This window comes from Aquarana catesbeiana, linkage group LG06 (genome assembly GCF_042186555.1).
Source record: "Aquarana catesbeiana isolate 2022-GZ linkage group LG06, ASM4218655v1, whole genome shotgun sequence".
In the NCBI taxonomy this organism is placed as follows: domain Eukaryota; kingdom Metazoa; phylum Chordata; class Amphibia; order Anura; family Ranidae; genus Aquarana; species Aquarana catesbeiana.
The window spans coordinates 277977110-277996860 of NC_133329.1; positions in this window are offsets into that span (position 1 = coordinate 277977110).

A 19751-nucleotide genomic window follows, 5' to 3' on the forward strand; every position below is an offset into this window, starting at 1 on the left:
TCAGCTGGAGCTATAATAGCTCGCAGCTGATAACCAGGATGGTTGTCAAGGAGACCTCAGTCGCTTGTCCCCCCCAGAATCAGTGTGCGCGGCGCCGCCCCCACCGCGCACGCGCAAATGCCAGCATGTCGGAGCGGCGTCCCGCACACCCAGTCCACCGGCATGGAAGGTCACTCCGGCAGACTGCGCATATCTGCCAGAGTGACAAGATGGAGGATGTGGGCGGCGATGTAATGCGTCCATCATCCTCCAAGCAGAGCCGCCCAGCTTTCCGTGCCGGGTAAGTCCCATGGCCGGCCACCGTCAGAGGAGACACAGGAGACACAGGAGGGGGAGAAAAAAGTGGGGAAGGGGGAAAGGAAAAAGAAGAAGAAAATGGAGAGGAGGAGAGCCAGAGGGGAAAGGGTGGAAAAGGACAGAGGAAGGGGAAACAGAGAATAAGCCTAAATCACTTATATGATAGAAATAAGAGTAAAACAGGGGGTTGTAGACCGTCCTTCTGAGCCCAGTCCAATTGCGTGTCCTGTACAGGAGAAAAATATATATATCCATCATGAATTCGCATTTGAAGTGCATGGTTAAGTGATACAGATTTTACATCTATGCTACAATCACAACATAACATAGTTACATATGCAACAAATTATCACAATATGGGTCAAAGGGAACAAATTATATATATATGCATCTCTTGTTTCTTCCAGATGTACACCGAGATAAGTCGCATTGTCAAAATAAATACATCCGTCAACAATTCGCATTTGAAGTGCATGATTGAGTGATGCAGATTTTACATCTATGTTACAATCACCACATAACATGGGTTACATATGCATCAAAAAATCGCAGTATGGATCAAAGTAAGCAATTTATATATATATGCATTTTTTGTCTCCATCAGATGCACATTGAGATAAGTTGCATTGTCATTGGTTGAAAGGATATAATTCACCCTATGTTGGTGATAGAGTCCGACTGATGCAAACCAATGTGCCAGATAAATTATGGGTATGGGTGCAGGGGGGAAGGAGAGAGGGGGGCTATTATCTCTCCATTCCCCTGATGAAAACCCCTCAAGGTATGGTTTGAAGGATAAGGTGTCATTCAGGCCTGGGGGTGAGGTGGCTTTGAGGGAGTAAATTAATTTAACTTCCATCTGGAGGAGGGTCTTATTCCAGTCCCCCCCCCCCCTTGGGTTGGGATGTATCCTGTCAAAGATTACAAATTTAATCTTAGGAAATTTTCCCCCATGTACAATGGTGACATGATGTCCAAGGGGGAGGTCTGGGTCACAGGTTTGCATACTGATGATATGTCTGTAGGCCTGCCTCCAGAATTCCTGCTTGGTTTTACCAATGTAGAAGCAGCTGCAACTACATTGGAGCATGTAGATGACTCCAAAAGTTTTGCAGTTGGCAAAGTGCTTAGGATAAAACACTTTGCCATTTGGTAAAATTGGGTTTTTCTGGGTTAACATGTACTTGCAATAGTAGCAGGCACCACACATGTAGATGCCCTTCACTTTGCAATGTGTTTTGTTGTGTTCATTTTTAAATTCACTACTGACAACTCTATCACCAACAGAGGGGGCCCTTCTAAAAGTAAACAGCGGTTTTTCAGGAACAAAGTGGCCTATAGTTGGGTCTAAGGTCAACATGTGCCAATATTTTTCTACAATGGTTCTAACTTGATGTTGTTGTTGACTGAACGTAGTTATGATTCTTAATGGGTTACTACCCAAGCATTTAGTATTATGCAGTAGGGTGTTTCTTGATCTTATTGACACTTGTTTAAAAGATCTTTTGAGACAGGCATGTGAATAGCCCCTGGCAAGTAGTCTAATGCGTAATTTATCTGCTTCTCTTTTAAAATGTTCTTCATCAGTGCAATTTCGTTTAATTCTCAAGTACTGAGAATATGGGATGGAGTTAATTAAGGGTTGTGGAGGGTGACTAGTGGCATGGAGTATTGTATTCCCTGCAGTCTCTTTCCTATATAGTTTGATGGAGAGTTTCCCTTGTTCATTCCGGTATATTTCTAAATCCAGGAATGTGATAGATTGTCTATCATAGGACATGGTAAAATTAAGGTTGAAATTGTTTTTATTCATTTGTAGGAGGCATTGATCTAACATTTAGGGAGGACCATCCCAGAAAATTAGAATATCATCGATATAGCGTAACCATCCCACAATATGGCGAGTGTAGATTGATAGTTCCTCATCAGTCAGAAACATTTGTTCCCACTCCCCCAGGTACAGGTTAGCATACGATGGGGCACAACAAGTCCCCATCACAACTCCCTGCACCTGGAGGTAGTGGGAACCATTAAAGGTGAAGACATTGTGTTTAAGAATGTATTCGACTAGTGCAAGGATAAATTCATCATACTTGGGATCACTGTCCAGATTTTGCGTGAGGATATGTTTTATAGCTGCCAGACCTTTGTCATGTGGGATGGAACTGTACAATGTTTCTACGTCTATTGTGACGAATAAGATTTGATCAGAAATATTTAGTTCCTCTAAAATTTGCAATTAATGAACGGTGTCTCTTACATGAGATGGCAATGCAGATACATAAGGTCTAAGGTACTCGTCTACCAATTTGCTGGCATTGACACTAATTCCAGAAATAATTGGTCTACCTGGTGGATTAGAAGGGTTTTTATGAATTTTTGGCAGTGCATAAAAGGTAGGGACCTTTGGGAAATTGTTTCTGACAAAATTCCATGTTTGTTTGGTGATGGTATTATTTAGAAAGGCCGAGTCAATCAAAGTGTAGAAGTTCTTATTATATTTCTCGACAGTGCCGGCTGGAATCTTTCGATACCAGTCGGGATTACCGAGAATTTTCTTGCACATATTTAAGTAATCTACATTGTTTAGGACAACGACGTTTCCACCCTTATCTGAGGGTTTAATGGTGATTTGTTTATTATTTGCTAATGAGTTGAGTGCATCAAATTCCCTTTTATTGAGGTTGGAAGGCCCTTTAGTATTCAATTTTAGTTTTTCTAAGTCATTATTAACTAGTTTTAAAAACGCTGCAGCATTAGGGCTAGTACTTGGAGATGGATATAGATCCGATTTTTAGGGATTAGGGATTTAGAGGGAATTGCTTTAGAGTACAGATCTTGTTGTTCAACAGCTTGTAGAATTTGAGGTAGATCTATAGAATCAATTAGATCTGCTGTGTCACTTTCTTCAAGGAGGGAAATTAAATTGTCTAGTGCCTGATTTTCTTGGGGAGTATACTCTCTGGTACCCTGTTGTTTAGAATAAAGTTTTTTTAGGATAATTTTGCGAACAAATAATTGAAGGTCTTTGTAAAATTCAAACTTATCTAAATTATGACTGGGGCAAAAATTGAATCCCCTTTTTAAAACTGATTCTTCTTCCCTAGAGATGGTGTATGCAGATAGGTTAATCACGTTTAAGTCTGAAATGGGTAAAGTTGGGCTCTTGCGTTGAGGAGTTACAGTGTGAGTTGAGTGTATGTGTTGAGGTTGGGAGGGACCGGTCTGATCCCTGCTAGGATCTGATCTAAAAAAGATGGATCCTGTTGTCCTGTTTCTGCCATAGTGGATGTATGTGAAGTATTAGAAAGTAACGAGGTTTGTGACAGTGTTCTAAGTGTGGATGGGTTGGAAAGTGCCTCGGAAGATACCGAGCTAGGGTGCATAGGTTTGAGTGTAGTATCAGAGGCTTGTTTCTTAGCTTTTTGGTCGTGTGTTGAGTCGCCATGAAATTGGCGTTTAGTGCCTAATGTGGTTTTGGGTTTAGAGTGATTGGTGAGATTAGGGTGCATGGCAGGTTGTTTGGAATTAGCTTGTGTCCTGTATTCAGATTTTCCTTGTGGTTATATTTTGGTTGATTCCATTTGTAGGCTTTCCTAATTTCAAATGCGTTTTTATCTCGCATACATTTTTGATTTTTCTTAAACAGAATTTCTCTGTTGAATGTCTCCAAATGTAGTTTTAGTTTTTTCTCTTTGATGGGTACAGAGTTATGTGTTTTGCATTTTTGTAATTGTCCGCATAGTTTTATAATTTCTAAATCTAGGTTTTTTGATCTTTTTGTGTATTCCTCTATTAGGGTTTCCATGAGTTTTCGTGAACACGTTTGGGGGATTCCTTCCCAAGTTTCTTTAAATTCCTTGTCCAGATCATCTAGGGTGGGGAAAATCTGGACGCGGAGCCCGAATGGATTTATATTATGATTAATGTAGTCTCGAAAGGATTCTATGTGCCAAAACATAGAGGATTTTTTCTCTAGAGCTTTGGTCTCTATCACCAACATAGGGCGAATTATATCCTTTCAACCAATGAAAATGCAACTTATCTCGATGTGCACCATATATATATATATATATAAATTGCTTATTTTGATCCATACTGCGATTTTTTGATGCATATGTAACCCATGTTATGTGGTGATTGTAACATAGATGTAAAATCTGCATCACTCAATCATGCACTTCAAATGCGAATTGTTGACGGATGTATGTATTTTGACAATGCGACTTATCTCGATGTACATCTGGTAGAAAGAAGAGATGCATATATATATAATTTGTTCACTTTGACCCATATTGTGATAATTTGTTGCATATGTAACTATGTTATGTTGTGATTGTAGCATAGATGTAAAATCTGTATCACTTAACCATGCACTTCAAATGCGAATTGATTAGGGATGAGCTTCGAGTTCAAATCGAACTCATGTTCGACTCGAACATTGGCTGTTCGCAAGTTCGCCGAACAGCGAACAATTTGGGGTGTTTGCGGCAAATTCGAATGCCGCAGAACACCCTTTCAAAGTCTATGGGAGAAATCAAAGGTGCTAATTTTAAAGGCTTATATGCAAGTTATTGTCATAAAAAGTGTTTGGGGACCTGGGTCCTGCCCCAGGGGACATGGATCAATGCAAAAAAAGTTTAACTTTAAATTTCGTACCTGGGGGGTGTCTATAGTATGCCTGTAAAGGGGCGCATGTTTCCCGTGTTTAGAACAGTCTGACAACAAAATGACATTTCAAAGGAAAAATTCCATTTAAAACTACCCGCGGCTATTGCATTGCCGACAATACACATAGAAGTTCATTGATAAAAACGGCATGGGAATTCAACACAGAGAAACCCCTAACCAAAATTTTTTTAAAAAAATGACGTGGAGTCCCCCTAAATTCCATACCAGGCCCTTCAGGTCTGGTATGGATATTAAGGGGAACCCCGGCCAAAATTGTAAAAAAAAATGACGTGGGGTTCCCCCTAAATTCCATACCAGACCCTTCAGGTCTGGTATGGATTTTAAGGGGAACCCCGCACTAAAAAAAAAAATAAACGGCGTGGGGTCCCCCCAAAAATCCATACCAGACCCTTATCCGAGCACGCAACCTGGCAGGCCACAGGAAAAGAGGGGGGGACGAGAGTGCGGCCCCCCCTCCTGAACCGTACCAGGCCACATGCCCTCAACATTGGGAGGGTGCTTTGGGGTAGCCCCCCAAAACACCTTGTCCCCATGTTGATGAGGACAAGGGCCTCATCCCCACAACCCTGGCCGGTGGTTGTGGGGGTCTGCGGGCGGGGGGCTTATTGGAATCTGGAAGCCCCCTTTAACAAGGGAACCCCCAGATCCTGCCCCCCCCCTGTGTGAAATGGTAAGGGGGTACTTACCCCTACCATTTCACTAAAAAACTGTCAAAAATTTTAAAAATGACAAGAGACAGTTTTTGACAAATCCTTTATTTAAATGCTTCTTCTTTCTTCTATCTTCCTTCATCTTCTTCTGGTTCTTCTGGCTCTTCTGGTTCTTCCTCCGGCGTTCTCGTCCAGCATCTCCTCCGCGGCGTCTTCTATCTTCTTCTCCTCGGACCGCTCCGCACCCATGGCATGGGGGGAGGCTCCCGCTCTTCTCTTCATCTTCTTCTTCATCCTCTTCTCTTCTTCCTTCTTCTCATCTTCTCTTCTTCATTTTTTTCTCCGGGCCGCTCCGCATTCCTTGCTGGCATGGAGGGAGGCTCCCGCTGTGTGACGGCGTCTCCTCGTCTGACGGTTCTTAAATAACGGGGGGCACCCGGTGACCCCGCCCCCTCTGACGCACGGGACATGACGGGACTTCCCTGTGGCATTTATACAAAGAAAGGCTGCGCTGCTGTGAATAAGTGAGTGTGGTCAAAAACCATTTAAATGACCATAACATATACATACACAAATTACCATAAATACGTGACATATAGGATTACTTTTTTTATATATGTGCAATCAGACATCAAATATGTTGAACAAGGTCCATACAAAAACGTTCCTTTTTTTAAAAAAATGTCTTTCACCAGTAAAAGAATGAAAAGGCATCAATAATATTGATATAAAACACCACTCTTCTGTTGATGTGAAGCATGCACTGTTGTCACCCTGGAGAATGTGATAATAGGGAAATTCCTCCACCAAACAAAACGATCTGCCCCTTACCAGATATTTAGATCTCTTGTTTAAGGAGATCGTATATGCAGGTGGCTGTGTCCCCCAGCCACTGGGTCTTTATCAAAATTAAGGCTCCTAGGGTCTCTACTCAGGGGGTCCGCTGGATGTTAAGCTGGCACTCAAATCCCTAAAATGTGGCCCCTCCCATCCTCCCGTGGTATGGTTTTGGGGTCTTTAACAAACTCTGAAAGTATGAGCCTGTTTTCTTTTGTCTTTCAACCTCTTTCTGACTCCTGGACTGAGACCTCCTGTTTCCTGGCTGGGGCTCCTCTGACCCCTGGATAAGACCTCCTGGCTGCTGGCTGGGGCACCTCTGACCCCTGGGTAAGACCTTCTGTCTCTTGGCTACAGGCTGGGGCACCTCTGACCCAGGGTAAGACTTCCTGTGGCATTCCCTGTGACGTCACAGGGAAGTCCCGTCAAGTCACAGTGAGTCAGAGGGGGGCAGGGACACCGGGTGGCCCCGCCCCCCGTTATTTAAGAACCGTCAGACGAGGAGACTCCGTCACACAGCGGGAGCCTCCCTCCATGCCAGCATGGGTGCGGAGCGGCCCGGAGAAGAAAATGAAGAAGAGAAGAAGGAAGAAGAGAAGAGGATGAAGAAGAAGATGAAGAGAAGAGCGGGAGCCTCCCCCCATGCCATGGGTGCGGAGCGGCCCGAGGAGAAGAAGATAGAAGATGCCGCAGAGGAGATGCTGGACGAGAACACCGGAGGAAGAACCAGAAGAGCCAGAAGAACCAGAAGAAGAAGAAGATGAAGGAAGATAGAAGAAAGAAGAAGCATTTAAATAAAGGAATTGTCAAAAACTGTCTCTTGTCATTTTTAACATTTTTGACAGTTTTTTAGTGAAATGGTAGGGGTAAGTACCCCCTTACCATTTCACACGGGGGGGGCCAGGATCTGGGGGTCCCCTTGTTAAAGGGGGCTTCCAGATTCCGATAAGCCCCCCGCCCGCAAACCCCCACAACCACCGGCCAGGGTTGTGGGGATGAGGCCCTTGTCCTCATCAACATGGGGACAAGGTGTTTTGGGGGCTACCCCAAAGCACCCTCCCAATGTTGAGGGCATGTGGCCTGGTACGGTTCAGGAGGGGGGGGCCGCACTCTCGTCCCCCCCTCTTTTCCTGCAGCCTGCCAGGTTGCGTGCTCGGATAAGGGTCTGGTATGGATTTTTGGGGGGACCCCACGCCGTTTTTTTTTTTTTTTTGCGTGGGGTTCCCCTTAAAATCCATACCAGACCTGAAGGGTCTGGTATGGAATTTAGGGGGAACCCCACGTCATTTTTTTTTTAAATTTTGTCTGGGGTTCCCCTTAATATCCATACCAGACCTGAAGGACCTGGTATGGAATTTAGGGAAACTCCAACGTCATTTTTTTTTTTAAATTTTGGTTCGGGGTTTCCCTGTGTTGAATTTCCATGCCGTTTTTATCAATGAACTTCTATGTGTATTGTCGGCAATGCAATAGCCGCGGGTAGTTTTAAATGGAATTTTTCCTTCGAAATGTCATTTTGCTGTCAGACTGTTCTAAACACGGGAAACATGCGCCCCTTTACAGGCATACTAGAGACACCCCCCAGGTACGAAATTTAAAGGGATATTACACTTTTATTGTTTGACTTTAAGCATTATTAAAATCACTGCTCCTGAAAAAACGGCCATTTTTAAAACTTTTTTTTGCATTGATCCATGTCCCCTGGGGCAGGACCCGGGTCCCCAAACACTTTTTATGACAATAACTTGCATATAAGCCTTTAAAATTAGCACTTTTGATTATTCATGTTCGTGTCCCATAGACTTTAACGGTGTTCGCGTGTTCCAGCGAACTTTTTTCCTGTTCGCATGTTCTGGTGCGAACCGAACAGGGGGGTGTTCGGCTCATCCCTAGAATTGATGATGGATATATATAATTTTCTCCTGTACAGGACACGCAATTGGACTGGGCTCAGGAGGACGGTCTACAACCCCCTGTTTTACTCTTATTTCTATCATATAAGCGATTTAGGCTTATTCTCTGTTTCTCCTTCCTCTGTCCTTTTCCACCCTTTCCCCTCTGGCTCTCCTCCTCTCCGTCTTCTTCTTCTTTTTCCTTTCCCCCTTCCCCACTTTTTTCTCCCCCTCCTGTGTCTCCTCTGACGGTGGCCGGCCATGGGAAGTTACCCGCCATGGAAAGCCGCCCAGCCTCTGTGCTGGGCGGCTCCGCTTGGAGGATGATGGACGCATTACATCGCCGCCCACATCCTCCATCTTGTCACTCTGGCGGACATGCGCAGTCCGCCGGAGTGACCTTCCGTGACGGTGGACTGGGTGTGCGGGACGCCGCTCCGACGTGCTGGCGTTCACGTGTGCGCGGTGGGGGCGGCGCCGCGCACACTGAGTCTGGGGGGCAAGCAACTGAGGTCTCCTTGACAACCATCCTGGTTATCAGCTGCGAGCTATTATAGCTCCAGCTGACCAGGATTAAACACCACATATAAGCCTTCATTATACCACTCCCAATCCAGACACATTTGTACTGGACTTGGACTGAGCGGTTGATGTTTTTTTGAAGCTCCCTATTAACTACAGGTATGGACATGCTCTATAACTCAACCTATAACTTTTCATAACCTCTAATAGAGTCCCCTTTTTCCTTATTAATGAATATATCCTTTCAATAACTGTATTTATTTTATTTCAATTGCAAACATATTTACTTACTCCCCTCTTTTTCCCATATACTTTTTACTTAGTAAATATTCCTCAATTGGAACTGCTAGCTCTATCTGCAGACATGGCACACACACATGAAATCTTTTGGCCCTTAGATAAGAGGGCAATTTTTTCATGTAAAAGATAAAATTGATCTATATCAATAAAGCTCATTACCCGTCTTTATTTAGAGATATAGATAAACTTTCAACCCAATTAAATTAATTACATACCATTCCCCATACCTTTTCTATAAATATTTCTTCCTCTTTTCTTTTAATGACATTCCCCTACTCCTTATTATTCTGTGTAGCATACCTTTAAAATCCGTAGATACAAACTAATTAACCATTAAGTAGATTAACTTTGATCAACCATTTACTCTTTCTTGTACTACTTATTTATGTTACCTTCATATTTCCTTTTTACTCTCAGGGATCCCTCTCCATATTTGCCTCAGTATATTCCCTTAGCCTGGCCATCCTTGGTGGAGTGCATGAGGGATTCTCCTTCCCCCATCTTTCTATCAGAATTTTCTTCTGCATAAAATATTGGCATATACGCTTGTTTTGATTGACCCACCACCAGTCTGGTAATTTGATGCCATTCCAATTGCAAGGTCCTATGGTAACCAACGAACCATTGTTTAAACTTCTCTATCAACCAGCTATATGTGAGTGTTGTAATATGAAACCAAATTTATGCTCTGTCCTTGAATTTCTTGCTCTGGGTTTCTTGAAAACTGATTTTCTGTATATCTAATTTTATTTTAGAAAAAGGTTCTCTTAAATCTTCACATCCCTGAAGAAGAATTTGACATGTATATAGATACGCGTTGGGTGTAGAGAGTACCTAGTATCTATTCTTCATATTACCATGTGATGTATAAATAACCTATGCCTTGCTATACGTGTTTTTAAAGTTTTTTTCAATAAAATTCTAATTTTTATAGATACTTTTGTATTTGTTTGACCTTTCCAGTGCCTTAAAAGTCCATTTAGGGGAACCTCCTCTTCTCTCTTGAATTAAATATTGGATGTGGCACTCCCCCTTTTACTACATGGTCTGCCTGTCCACTCCTCTCTTGTATCTTTATACAGATACTAAGTATAGCCTCATGTGTATAGAGGTACTAGTGTGTGTGTGTGTATTAGGGATGAGCTTCGTGTTCGAGTCGAACCCATGTTCGACTCGAACATATGCTGCTCGGTCGTTCACCACATTCCGAACATTATGGGCCATTTGCGCCAAATTTGTGTGGCGCGTCACGGCCCATAATTCACTGCAGCATCGCAGTGCATTGCTGGCTGATGATTGGCCAAGCATGCACTATGACCCGCATGCTTGGCCAATCACAGCGCCGTCGGTAGAGAGAGCTGTAATTGGCCAAAGCCAGGGTGGCTTTGGCCAATTATGGCTCAGGGGGTTTAGAACACGCCCCACACTATATAAGGCCGCTTGCACGGCGGCCCTGTGTAGTGTGTTCCGGCGTGCTTAGATAGAGGTTGAGAGACAGTCATTTCATTTGAGTTAGCTAGATTAGGCAGGACAGTCAGTGAGTTAGCTGCACTTATAGTGTATTGTGTATATATATGCATCCCAGGTGTTGCATATATATACACACTGTATTCAGTTTAGCTAGATCCGTTCCTGTTATCTTCTTACTGACAGGCAGGCTTGTCTTGTTACAGTATTTACAGCGACCTGAAGAAAATTGCTGGTGTTCTTTTGATCCTATTAGTACCACAGTCAGGCAGCTAGACTATTTACAGTTAGTGCAGTGCGTCCTGCTCACAGTGTTCAACTAAAACTACAAGTTAGTGTAGTGAGACCTCTGCACAGTGTTCAGCTAAAACTACAAGTTAGTGTGGTGTGTCCTGCTCACAGTGTTCAGCTAAACCTACAAGTTATTTTTTTGCGAGCTCTGCACAGTGTTCATCTAAAGTTACAAGTTAGTGCAGTGCGTCCTGCTCACAGTGTTCAGCTAAAACTACAAGTTAGTGTGGTGCGTCCTCCTCACAGTGTTCAGCTAAACCTACAACTTATTTTTTTGCGAGCTCTGCACAGTGTTCATCTAAAGCTACAAGTTAGTGCAGTGCGCCCTGCTCACAGTGTTGAGCTAAAACTACAAGTTAGTGTGGTGCGTCCTCCTCACAGTGTTCAGCTAAAACTACAAGTTAGTGCAGTGCGTCCTGCTCACAGTGTTCAGCTAAAACTACAAGTTAGTGTAGTGAGACCTCTGCACAGTGTTCATCTAAAGCTACAAGTTAGTGCAGTGCGTCCTGCTCACAGTGTTCAGCTAAAACTACAAGTTAGTGTAGTGAGACCTCTGCACAGTGTTCATCTAAAGCTACAAGTTAGTGCAGTGCGTCCTGCTCACAGTGTTCAGCTAGAACTACAAGTTAGTGTAGTGAGACCTCTGCACAGTGTCCATCTAAAGCTACAAGTTAGTGCAGTGCGTCCTGCTCACAGTGTTCAGCTAAAACTACAAGTTAGTGTAGTGAGACCTCTGCACAGTGTTCATCTAAAGCTACAAGTTAGTGCAGTGCGTCCTGCTCACAGTGTTCAGCTAAAACTACAAGTTAGTGTAGTGAGACCTCTGCACAGTGTTCATCTAAAGCTACAAGTTAGTGCAGTGCGTCCTGCTCACAGTGTTCAGCTAAAACTACAAGTTAGTGTAGTGAGACCTCTGCACAGTGTTCATCTAAAGCTACAAGTTAGTGCAGTGCGTCCTGCTCACAGTGTTCAGCTAAAACTACAAGTTAGTGTGGTGCGTCCTCCTCACAGTGTTCAGCTAAACCTACAACTTATTTTTTTGCGAGCTCTGCACAGTGTTCATCTAAAGCTACAAGTTAGTGCAGTGCGTCCTGCTCACAGTGTTGAGCTAAAACTACAAGTTAGTGTGGTGCGTCCTCCTCACAGTGTTCAGCTAAAACTACAAGTTAGTGCAGTGCGTCCTGCTCACAGTGTTCAGCTAAAACTACAAGTTAGTGTAGTGAGACCTCTGCACAGTGTTCATCTAAAGCTACAAGTTAGTGCAGTGCATCCTGCTCACAGTGTTCAGCTAAAACTACAAGTTAGTGTAGTGAGACCTCTGCACAGTGTTCATCTAAAGCTACAAGTTAGTGCAGTGCATCCTGCTCACAGTGTTCAGCTAAAACTACAAGTTAGTGTAGTGAGACCTCTGCACAGTGTTCATCTAAAGCTACAAGTTAATGCAGTGCGTCCTGCTCACAGTGTTCAGCTAAAACTACAAGTTAGTGTGGTGCGCCCTCCTCACAGTGTTCAGCTAAAACTACAAGTTAGTGTGGCGCGTCCTCCTCACAGTGTTCAGCTAAACCTACAAGTTATTTTTTTTGCGAGCTCTGCACAGTGTTCAGCTAAAGCTACCTGTAGAAGGTTGGTGGTGTTCTCATACTACAGGCAGGCAGTTGATTTTGTTAGCTGCAATATCAGTACATATATATATATATATATATATATATATATATCCCAGCTTAGTGCAGCTACAGGCCATTAGTATGTCTGGAAGGCCAAGAAGGAGAGGCAGACAGTCACAAGCCAATAAGAGATGGCAAGCAGGCTCTGTGTCTAGTGCTGGTCATGGAGAAGTGTATCCTTATCAGCACGTGGCCGTGGGACACGCTTGGCCTTTTTTCCGGCAGCTGGCCGTGTTGAGCCGCAACATGCGGAAGACTTGGTCGAGTGGATGACCAAGCCGTCCTCATCCTCCTCATCCTCTCTCACCCATGCTCAGGGTACTTTGTCTGGCAAAGCAGCGGCCTCTTCCCTCGGCTCAATGTCATCAGTGACTCCTTCCCTAGCCCCACCATGTCTTCCCGAGGAGTCCCTCGAACTGTTTGACCACAGTGTTGGGTACATGCTCCAGGAGGATGCCCAGCGTTTGGAAGGCTCTGATGATGATACTGAGCTCGATGAATGCAGTAACATGAGCACGGACAGAGGGGGTGCCCAAGAAGGACAGCAATCTGGCAGTCATGCTCTCCCTGCTGCAGCATACTGCCAGGTTTGCTCCAGTGATGAGGAGGGAGTGGATGATGAGGTCACTGACTCAACGTGGGTGCCTGATAGGAGAGAGGAGGAGGAGGCAGGACATCACCAACGAGGCAGGATGCCCTCCAGGGGCCAGCCTAAGGGCAGCACATTGACTGCATCACAACCCAAAGCTCCACATGTGCAGGGTGCTGCAGTCTCTGCGCGTTATTCAAAAAGTTCTTTGGTGTGGGCCTTTTTTGAGATGAGTGCATCAGATCGCACCGCTGCAATTTGCAACATATGTCTCAAGCGTATCTCGCGTGGCCAAAACATCTCCCGCTTGGGTACCACATGCTTAACCAGACATATTTTGACCTGCCATGCAGTTTGTTGGCAAGCGTATCTAAAAGACCCACACCAAAGAACAAAGAGGACCTCTCCTTGCTCCTCATCAGCTGAGATCTCCAACCCCACTATACCTTCAGTCCTCTATGAGACCTACACTGAGAGGAATGAAGGTGTAGAATTAGGTGTGTCACAGCCAAGTACTTGTGGGCAATCTGCTTTTGGTACAACAACGTCAGATTGTACCAGGCGAATTTCCCTGCCCCAGCTGCTGCACCGCCGAAAGAAGTTTGCTCCCAGCCATCCACATGCCCAGCGGTTGAATGCTAGCTTGGCAAAATTGCTAGCACTTCAACTGCTACCTTTTCAGTTGGTAGACTCTGCCCCCTTCCATGAGTTTGTGGAATGTGCGGTTCCTCAGTGGCAGGTACCCAAACGCCACTTTTTCTCACGGAAGGCGATTCCGACTCTCTACCGGCATGTGGAAGGCAATGTCCATGCCTCGCTGGACAGGGCGGTCAGCGGTAATGTGCATATTACCGCTGACTCATGGTCCAGCAGGCATGGACAGGGACGTTACCTAAGTTTCACGGCGCATTGGGTGACTCTGCTGGCAGCTGGGAAGGATGCAGGACAAGGTGCAGTAGTGTTGGAGGTTGTTCCGCCACCATGCCTCCAAAATGTCACTACTAATGATTGTGACACACCTCTCTCCTCCACCCCCTCCTCTTCTTACTCCATGGCCTCTTCCTGTGCTTTGCCCTCGGAACCAGCGGTGCTCCATAGCCGTTCAAGGGGCTACGCAAGTACGAAGGCCAAAAGATGCCATGCGGTGCTTGAGCTGGTGTGCTTGGGGGACAGGAGCCACACTGGGGCAGAGGTTCTTTCAGCTCTGCTGGGGCAGGTTCAAAGGTGGTTGACGCCATGCCAACTTAAGGCAGGAATGGTGATTTGCGACAATGGCACCAACCTCCTCTCTGCTCTCCGACAGGGACAAATAACCCATGTGCCCTGTTTGGCTCACGTCCTTAACTTGGTGGTGCAGCGGTTCTTGGGCAGGTACCCGGGCTTACAGGATGTGCTGAGGCAGGCCAGGAAAGTCTGTGTGCATTTCCGCCGGTCATATAATGCCAGTGCTCGGCTGGCGGACCTCCAAAAGGAGTTTAACCTGCCCAAGAACTGCCTAATCTGTGAAATGCCCACCAGGTGGAACTCAACGTTGGCCATGCTGCAGCGGCTGCACACGCAGCAGAGGGCCATCAATGAGTACCTGTGCGACTATGGCACCAGGACAGGGTCAGGGGAGCTTGTTTTTTTTTCCCCACGCCAGTGGACCATGATCAGGGATGCATGCACTGTCCTGTCACCATTTGAGGAGGCCATGAGGATGGTGAGCAGTGACAGTGCATGCATCAGTGACACTGCCCCCCTTGTCCACCTGTTGGAGCACACGCTGCGTGGAATAATGGACAGGGCACTTGAGGCAGAACAGAGGCAGGAAGAGGAGGACTTCCTTAGCTCTCAAGGCCCCCTTTATCCAGACAGTGTTCCTGCGTGTCCGCCGATCACACAGGAAGAGGAGGAGGAGGAGGAGGAGGAGGAGGAGGAAGATTGTGTCAGTATGGAGGTGGAGCCTGGCACTCAGCATCAGCAGCAGTCTTTAAGGGATCAGTCCCAAGAAACACATGGACTTGTACGTGGCTGGGAGGAGGTGGCTGCGGACCATGTCGTCCTTAGTGACCCAGAGGACTCTGGACCGAATGCCTCAGCAAACCTACGCTGCATGGCCTCCCTGATCCTGCAAAGCCTGCGTAAGGATCCTCGTATTCGTGGTATCAAGGAGAAGGACCAATACTGGCTGGCAACCCTCCTTGATCCACGTTACAAGGGTAAGGTTGTGGACCTTATCTTGCCATCGCAGAGGGAGCAGAGGATGAAACATCTTCGGGAGGCCTTGCAGAAAGGTCTGTGCAATGCGTTCCCAGAGACTGGGAGGTTACAAACTCCTGTTTCTGGACAACGTGTTGCTGAGGCTTCGGTCAGTCAAAGAAGGAGCGGTGGAGAAGGTGGCCGTCTGACCGATGCATTCAGACAATTTTTTGGTCCGCAGCCCCAAGGTATGATCGGTTCCAGCAACCATCGCCGTGTCTGTTTTACATGGTGCAGGAATACCTAGGGGCAAGATCTGACTTGGACACCTTTCCCACCGAAAATCTTCTGGGTTACTGGGTCTTGAGGATGGATCACTGGGCAGAGTTTGCACAGTATGCAATTGAGCTACTGGCCTGTCCTGCATCCAGCGTTCTTTCGGAACGCACATTCAGTGCTGCTGGAGGCTTTGTAACCGATCACAGGGTGCGTCTGTCCACCGAGTCGGTCGATTGACTGACCTGCATAAAAATGAATCAGTCTTGGATCACCAGCAGCTACCAAGCACCTGATGCTGATGTAACCGAATAATTTTTTTCAGATCCCTTCAAAGACTGCCTATGCTGATGCTGTGTGACTATCCCTGAGTAATTATCCTCTTCCTCCTCAATGATCACGCTGATAGCTTGTAAGAACATTTTTGGTTCTGGGCGCCACCACCAGTGCCTAAGGCCCAATTTTTCAGCCCCTGTTTAACAGGAGCGTGTAATTTCAATTTTTGATGCAATACTTCACAGCAGGGCTCGTTTCTGCGTTCCAACTAGAGTATCTGTGAGGGGTTGCAGTGTTGTGGCACCAGCACCAGTGCCTAAGGCCCAATTTTTCAGCCCCTGTTTAACAGGGGCGTGTAATTACAATTTTTGATGCAATACTTTGCAGCAGGGCTCGTTTCTGCGTTCCAACTAGAGTATCTGTGAGGGGTTGCAGTGTTGTGGCACCAGCACCAGTGCCTAAGGCCCAATTTTTCAGCCCCTGTTTAACAGGGGCGTGTAATTACAATTTTTGATGCAATACTTTGCAGAAGGGCTCGTTTCTGCGTTCCAACTAGAGTATCTGTGAGGGGTTGCAGTGTTGTGGCACCAGCACCAGTGCCTAAGGCCCAATTTTTCAGCCCCTGTTTAACAGGGGCGTGTAATTACAATTTTTGATGCAATACTTTGCAGCAGGGCTCGTTTCTGCGTTCCAACTAGAGTATCTGTGAGGGGTTGCAGTGTTGTGGCACCAGCACCAGTGCCTAAGGCCCAATTTTTCAGCCCCTGTTTAACAGGGGCGTGTAATTACAATTTTTGATGCAATACTTTGCAGCAGGGCTCGTTTCTGCGTTCCAACTAGAGTATCTGTGAGGGGTTGCAGTGTTGTGGCACCAGCACAAGTGCCTAAGGCCCAATTTTTCAGCCCCTGTTTAACAGGGGCGTGTAATTACAATTTTTGATGCAATACTTTGCAGCAGGGCTCGTTTCTGCGTTCCAACTAGAGTATCTGTGAGGGGTTGCAGTGTTGTGGCACCAGCACCAGTGCCTAAGGCCCAATTTTTCAGCCCCTGTTTAACAGGGGCGTGTAATTACAATTTTTGATGCAATACTTTGCAGCAGGGCTCGTTTCTGCATTCCAACTAGAGTATCTGTGAGGGGTTGCAGTGTTGTGGCACCAGCACCAGTGCCTAAGGCCCAATTTTTCAGCCCCTGTTTAACAGGGGCGTGTAATTACAATTTTTGATGCAATACTTTGCAGCAGGGCTTGTTTCTGCATTCCAACTAGAGTATCTGTGAGGGGTTGCAGTGTTGTGGCACCAGCACCAGTGCCTAAGGCCCAATTTTTCAGCCCCTGTTTAACAGGGGCGTGTAATTACAATTTTTGATGCAATACTTTGCAGCAGGGCTTGTTTCTGCATTCCAACTAGAGTATCTGTGAGGGGTTGCAGTGTTGTGGCACCAGCACCAGTGCCTAAGGCCCAATTTTTCAGCCCCTGTTTAACAGGGGCGTGTAATTACAATTTTTGATGCAATACTTTGCAGCAGGGTTCGTTTCTGCGTTCCAACTAGAGTATCTGTGAGGTGTTGCAGTGTTGTGGCACCAGCACCAGTGCCTAAGGCCCAATTTTTCAGCCCCTGTTCAACAGGGGCGTGTAATTACAATTTTTGATGCAATACTTTGCAGCAGGGCTCGTTCCTGCCTTCCAACTAGAGTGTCTGTGAGGACTTACAGTGTTGTGGCACCAGCACCACCACTACCACCAAAGGCCCAATTTTTCTGCCCTTGTTCAACAGGGGCATGTAATTACAATTCTTGATCTAATATTTCACAGCAGGGCCCATTTCTGCACCCACCAAGAGCGAGTGAGGACTTACAGTCTTGTGGCACCAGCACCACCACCAAAGGCCCAATTTTTCTTCCCTTGTTCAACAGGGGCATGTAATTACAATTCTTGATCTAATATTTCACAGCAGGGCCCATTTCTGCGCCCACCAAAAGCGAGTGAGGACTTACAGCAGGGGCGTCGGGAGGGGGTGGCTAGGGGGGGCTGAAGCCCCGAATTGGTCCCCGAAAAGCCCCGAGTGTCAAGAAGGCACCATTTAATTGTTAGCCCCGAGCGCCGCCGGCCGCTGACGAGCGGGGACCGATCTGATCCGCCGAGTGCGGCCGAGTGTGGCCGAATGACATACAGGTCCCGCCTTCTGGAGCTATGATGGACGTCCCACTGGTCCAATGCTGGGACCGCGGGACGTGTGACGTCCATCATAGGCGATGCACGCTCCAGAAGGCGGGAATTACAATCCGCCGAGCCACGTCACTGAGATCCCCGCTCCCCGCTCAGATAGATCAGGGCAGCGGAGCAGCGATCTGGCGAGATGTGCCAGTGACTGCACCGATTATTGTAGAGGAGGCGGGGATGAGGATAACCTGAAGAGGAGCTGTGCTGGGGGCGGATGGCAGAGTGAAGAGCTCTGGATCTCAGTGTGTCTGATCATGGGCACCGGAGTGTGCAGCAGGAGGCAGAAGAGTCTTCTCCATACCGCCTTGTGCCTGCTGGCCGTGCTGGGATTGGGAGGCAGGCTCTACTTTGTATATCTACGTACAGGACAAAGCCTGGAGCTCCAAGGTCCAGGTGATGAAATTCAAGCAGTCTCCTCTCCTCTGGCTGCCTGCTGTGCCACATGATGCGTGGGCTGCACACCGCACACTACAGCTGAACTGAACTGCAGGACACCTGGACACATGAAGTCTGTCTCCTGGTCAGGTAGGTGAGGTCAGTGTATGTATGTCACGGTATGTTAGGTAGGTCAGTGTATGTTAGGTAGGTCAGTGTATGTCAGTGTATGTATGTCAGGTCAGTGTATGTTAGGTAGGTCAGTCAGTGTATGTTAGGTGTATGTATGTATGTCAGGTCAGTGTATGTTAGGTAGGTGTATGTATGTATGTCAGGTCAGTGTATGTTAGGTAGGTGTATGTATGTATGTATGTATGTATGTCAGGTCAGTGTATGTTAGGTAGGTGTATGTATGTATGTCAAGTCAGTGTATGTTAGGTAGGTGTATGTATGTATGTCAGCTCAGTGTATGTTAGGTAGGTGTATGTATGTATGTCAGGTCAGTGTATGTTAGGTAGGTGTATGTATGTCAGGTCAGTGTATGTTAGGTAGGTGTATGTATGTATGTATGTATGTCAGGTCAGTGTATGTTAGGTAGGTGTATGTATGTATGTCAGGTCAGTGTATGTTAGGTAGGTGTATGTATGTATGTCAGCTCAGTGTATGTTAGGTAGGTGTATGTATGTATGTCAGGTCAGTGTATGTTAGGTAGGTGTATGTATGTATGTCAGGTCAGTGTATGTTAGGTAGGTGTATGTCTGTATGTCAGGTCAGTGTATGTTAGGTAGGTGTATGTCAGGTCGGTGTATGTCAGGTCAGTGTATGTTAGGTAGGTGTATGTATGTATGTATGTATGTATGTCAGGTCAGTGTATGTTCGGTAGGTCAGTGTGTCAGGTAGCTGAGATTAGTGGTCAAAATTGATGGGCACTGCTAAGCCCCAGGCAGCAACCAGCAAGTAAGTTTACCCCCCGCCACACAACCCCAGCACTCAGCCAAAAAACCCCGTGCCATGACCACTCACAACCCCCCCCCCCCCCATCGGTGCCAAAATCGGACTTCGGGCTGAAGCCCCTGGTCTTTTTGCCACCTAGCAACGCCCCTGACTTACAGTGTTGTGGCACCAGCACCAAAGGCCCAATTTTTCTGCCCCTGCTCAACAGGGGCATGTAATTACAATTCTTGATCTAATATTTCACAGCAGGGCCCTGTGAGGGCTTAC